The following is a 5,669-nucleotide window of genomic DNA, read 5'->3' as shown; positions in this document are numbered from 1 at the left end:
TTCGTGGGCCGTTTCCTCCTCAGCACAGATACTGGCTACTGCACAGTATTATGAAAATCGAGATAAAGATGAAAAGGATAAAGCAGACAAGAAAACTAAGGAGTTAAAAACGAAGGTTCTTTTACAGCAGGCGTATCCGCCACGTGGTGGCCAGAATAACTATCAGCAACCTCAACAGTATCAGAGAAACTCGCAAAGGTTCGAGTTTTCTCAACCACGTGTCCCTGTAGGTTCCAATCAGTGTTCATATTGTAAAGAAGAGGGTCATTTCAAGTATAGTTGTCCTATTTTGTTACAACGTATGAATGGTGCTTCTGGTGCAAGAGGTCGAGGTGTTCAACAAGCTCCTAAAGGTAGAGGACGTGGAAATTTACCCCAGAACGCGCGTCCCTTTCCGCCTCAAAATTCAATGAATAGTTTTGATCAACAGAATAACGCATCTGGTAGGACAGCTCAGTACTATGCTGATGACTATTATGCAGAAGATGAGTATATGGAAGGTAATGATTTATAGGACAGCCATAGACAAAGAGAGGGAGTTGTTTCAGTTCCAGTAGATCAGAATGGACCTTATGTTGAGGTGATTACATCAGGTGTGTCAGAGCCTTTTCTGTTGGATACTGGTGCTACAAAGAGTTCTATTATGCACTCAAAGCTCCCTGGCGCACCTTTGTCTGGCGAAATGAATGTTTCAGTAGGTTTTTCTGGCGCCCCGGTTAGGAACCCGATTTCTAGTCCTATGTCCCTTTCTGTTGGACCTTGTGAATTCGAAGCACCCCTTATTCTGAGGACAGGTTGTGGTGAGAACTTGTTAGGACTAGATTTGTTGAAAAGATTGTATGCGACGTTGTATTGATCTCCCTCGGGAGTGCAACTTACACTGGGTAAGAAAGTGATCTCTCCAATGTATTTGTCGAAGGATAAACTGCCGACAGAATTGTCATTTCTTCCTGATATTCTCTGGGCTACAGGTCCTAATGATGTGGGTCTTTTGGAAATGCCGCCATATGTTGTGACATTGAAAGCCAATGTTAAAATGCCACGTATTCCCCAATACAAGATCTCTAGTGAAGGCGAAAAGGCGTTGCTAGCGATCATTTACGACTTGATTGAAAAAGATGTAATTGAAGAGACAAGAGGTAACGTTTGCAACAGTCCTGTTCTGCCTGTTTTGAAACGTACTGACCCTTCTCAGCCACCTGTTTACAGGTTTGTGATTGATCTTAGAGAGGTGAATAAGATTGTTGTGCCACAATTTCCAGTCGTTCCTGATATCACTGCCCTGTTGACTATGATTCCAGCTTCTACCACCTTGTTTTCGGTGATCGACTTGAAGAATGCTTTCTTCAGCATCCCGATAGCCGAGGAGAGTAGGGATATTTTCGGCTTCAGTTTAGGAGGCCGAAGTTTCCGCTTCAAACGCGCTCCCCAGGGCTACTGTGAAAGCCCATCGATATATAGTCAAGCTTTAAAGACACAGCTTGACACGATTGTTTTACCTGATGGCGCTACACTTATTCAGTACGTTGATGATTTGCTCGTCGCTGCAGATACTGAAAAGATTTGTAAAAAAAACACGTTGTCATTGTTGCGTCATTTGTCTGATTTACATCACAAAGTGTCTCTTTCGAAATTGCAATATTGTCGACAAGAAGTGACCTACTTAGGTCATCTCTTATCGAAGGAGGGAAGGAAACTGACCCCAGAAAGAATTCAGGCAATTGCGAAATTGAGTGTGCCAAGGACACAGAGAGAAGTACGTGCTTCCCTAGGTATTACATCCTGTTGCAGACAATGGATACCGAATTTTTCTTTGTTGGCCAAACCTTTGGTGGCATTAACTTGTAAAGATACACCGAATCCCATTCCATGGTCTGAAGATTGTCAGAAATGTTTTTCTGAATTGCGCAATGCATTATGTTCAGCTCCTGTGTTGGGTACCCCCGACTACAGTAAGCCCTTTACATTGTATGTCCATGAGAAAGAAGGTTGTGCATTATCAGTGTTGACACAGTTGTTCGGAGACAAGCAGCGTCCATGCGCGTATTTTTCGTCGACTTTGGATCCGGTAGTTAAAGCGTTGCCGAGTTGCTTGAGAGCCACAGCAGCAGCAGCTGTTTCTATTCGGCAGTCTGCTGGTTTAGTGATGAATAATACATTGATTGTGATGGTTCCACATGCAGTAGACACGTTGTTAAACAGGACCAAGACACAGCACTTAACTAGTGCTCGATTGTCAGGTTACAAGTTAACACTGTTAGCGAGTCATGTGCACATAAAGAGATGCAACACGTTGAATCCAGCTACGTTGTTGCCGATTGTAGCAGAGACAGATGCTTCTGAACAGCATGATTGTTTTCTAAGGACAGAGGAAGAAACGAAAGGGAGAGTAGACCTAAAAGACACTCCTCTTGTGAAGTGTGATGGTACCTTATGGGTGGATGGTTCATGCTTCAAGCTTCCGAATGGTGATACGACTGCGGCATATGCTGTCACGACTTTGCATACGATTGTTGAAGCTGCACGTATTCCACATAATTCAGCTCAAGCAGCAGAGTTGATTGCACTCACGAGAGCGTGTGTGTTGTCGAAAGGAATGAGAGTGACCATATATACCGACAGCCAGTATGCGTTTGGTGTGGCTCACAGTTTTGGACGATTGTGGAAAGAGCGTGGGTTTCTGACCTCGCATGGAGCTAAGATACAGCATGGTCAGTTGGTGAATGAGCTTCTTGAGTCACTTACGTTGCCATTGCAAGTTGCGATTGTGAAATGTAGTGCACACAAGAAGGTTACTGATGATGTTGGTCATGGCAATGCATTTGCTGATGAAGTCGCAAAAGAAACAGCAAGGGATGTGATGAGTCGAATGTATGTTGCAGGCCCTGCAAGATGGGTTGGTGATGTTGGAATGTGTGAAGATACGATAGAGAGTGTGAAGTCTATTCAAGCTGAAGGTACAGAGAAAGAGTTGAGTGTGTGGAGAGAGAGTACGGGTGAAATGGATGCAAATGGTTGTTGGGTTGAATTGTCAGAGCATCAGCGATGGTTGCTACCCGATGCGTATGTGCTTGCAGTGGTTACGATGGCCCATGGAATGGCTCATATCAGTGTGAAAGGGATTTGTAAGTTGTTGGCTCCAGTATGGCAAAATGCTGGAATTCCTAAGTGTGCAGAGAATGTGGTCAAGAATTGTATGGTGTGTCTGAAATACAATCCTGGTAGGGGAACCCCAACTCCAGCTGGTCATTTTGCGCCTCCTACGTATCCGTTCGAGGTTTTGCAGCTAGATTTCATCCACATGGAAAGGTGCAACAATTTGAAATACGTACTCGTTGTTGTTTGTGCCTTTTCGAGATGGGTAGAAGCATAACCCCTGAAAGACAACACTGCCTTATCCACAGCTAAAGCCCTTGTCAAAGAATTCTTCCCTAGGTTTGGAATGCAGAGAATGGTCTGGAGTGACAATGGGAGTGAATTCGTGGGTCGAGTGATGAAGAAAGTATGTGAAGGTCTAGGCATCCAACAGAAATTCCACGCTGCAAATCACCCCCAATCAGCTGGACTAGTAGAATGCTACAATGGCACACTGAAACTGAAATTGGCCACGATTCAAGCGAGCTCTGGTCTTAAATGGCCTGACGCTCTGCCCTTAGCACTCCTATCAACAAGAATGACTGTGCATTCGCGAGTGGGACTTAGTCCCTATGAAATCGTGTTCGGTCGTCCGGCCAACATATGGGGAGTGCCAAGGCCGACAAAATTCAGTGAGATCGAACACCCTATACTGCTTGATTATTTGCACGAATTGACGGCTAAATTGCGTGTTTTACACCAACAGGTTCACGATACTCTGCCTCAGGTCTCTGAAGCTCCAGGACATCTGATCGATCCTGGATCCTGGGTGAGACCTGCCAAAGAAACGAACTCTAAAGATAAAATTTGTAGAACGATGGCCAAGAAACGCTTTTTGATATTATGCATTTTTATGTTGTTCAGTGTAATGATGTTTTAATAGGATATGTTTTATTCTCTTTTCAAGTGACATTTGCACCCACTACATCGACCGTACCTCCTCCTTCTACTGTTTCCTCACATTCTTTTCACCCTCTTCCTGAACATGAATGCGCTAGGAGATTAGAGTTTATCAATAACTCTTTCGTTCAGCTTTTGCACCAACACCAACTAGTAGTAAACACGACTAACTGTTGGGTGTGTGGTCTTATGCCTCACACTACGGATAAAGGTATCCCTTATCTGGTCCTGCCTTTCAGCCATAATGGTTCTGTGTGGGCATACAGAACAATGTTCATCTACGCACATGAAGTCTACCCCCTACGTTCTGTGAAAGATAATCCTAAGAATAGTGCTCTAGTTAAGGGTATAGTAGATATGATTAGGGAAGATATTTCCTATGAGACTATCCAGAGAGATGAGACACTAGTATATATAGGATGGAACGTGACCGGATATGGAGTTACTCTGAGTGAGAAACAGCAAGCTAAGAGATCTTCCCCGATTTGGATTGTACCCCATCAGGGTCACCTATGTCTGCAAGGTAATGGCAAGAATCCCAGAGCTCAGTTAGGGAAGAGTACCTGCACTGAAACGTATGTTTTTGCGTCTCAGACTTCCCCTTCGTTCCTAGCAGCTAAGGGTACCTATTTCATCTGCCATGATAGAGCCTATACATGGTTGCCCCCTGACTTTTCGGGCACATGTTTTGTTTCGTTCCTGTTGCCTCCCACCTACACAGCTACGGCAGATTACCATAAGACAAGGATAGTTAGAGGTGTCTTCGGTAAAGAAGACACTGCTGGACAAGTATTTGGAGACTTCCTGAAAGGTTTTCTGCCGTTTTGGGGACCCATGGTTAACAGCAGGAACATTAGGCAATTGACGAGGGTGGTTGAATCCACCGTAGTTGAAACTGCCGGTGCCCTTAGTAATTTGACTGCTGAGCTCCAGTCGGATCGTCTTATGACCCTTCAGAACAGGGTCGCGTTAGACGTCATACTTGCAGACCGAGGTGGGGTATGTAAAGTGATCCAATCGAGTTGCTGTGTTTTCATTCCAGATAACGCTCCAACAGTGTACCAGGCCATTTCCAAACTGCATAAGATTTCCGAATCTATTCATGTGGATAAAGGAGATTGGTCGTTGATGGGATGGTTCTGGGAACTAATATCCGCCTGGGGATGGAAAATTCTGATGGTCATTGGGATGATCTTAGCCATTCTTTTCCTGTTCTGTCTGTGTGTACAGTGTGCTCCTGCAATTTGTGGCCTCTGTGCTACATCGTGTGTAAGGAAACCTGTATCACGGGACGAGCTAAGTAATAGGATGATGCTACAGCAACATCTCAATGACTTTATGAATATAGACCTGGACTCAGATTAGCATGAGTATAGGTTAATTGCCTATGTAAGGGCAAAAGGAGGGTCTGTGGTACTGAAAATTCTGGACCCGTCTCATAAACATCGCCATATCGTGACGATTTTGGTATCAGCAGACCGAGAATGGCTAGTATACCATGCACAAGCATTTTCGTCATATTCGAGTGACGAAATCACCCTGAAATCAGTGTTTCCGTCCTGAACCCTCGGCTACCATTTTGTGAACGACAGCCATTTTGTGATTGCCCTCACGTAGGCTAGTGACTAAAGCCA

General features: G+C 44.5%; 1 pseudogene; it reads left to right on the top strand.

The window, feature by feature from the left end:
* Positions 1–3,988: 3,988 nt before the first annotated feature.
* On the top strand, positions 3,989–5,400 carry LOC144771704 (endogenous retrovirus group PABLB member 1 Env polyprotein-like; annotated as a pseudogene).
* The last annotated feature ends 269 nt before the right edge of the window (positions 5,401–5,669 follow it).

The sequence above is a fragment of the Lissotriton helveticus genome, chromosome 8 (assembly GCF_964261635.1).
Source record: "Lissotriton helveticus chromosome 8, aLisHel1.1, whole genome shotgun sequence".
NCBI classification, from domain to species: domain Eukaryota; kingdom Metazoa; phylum Chordata; class Amphibia; order Caudata; family Salamandridae; genus Lissotriton; species Lissotriton helveticus.
The sequence above is the reverse complement of the archived record's forward strand: the minus strand, read 5'-3'. Positions and strand labels throughout refer to the sequence as shown.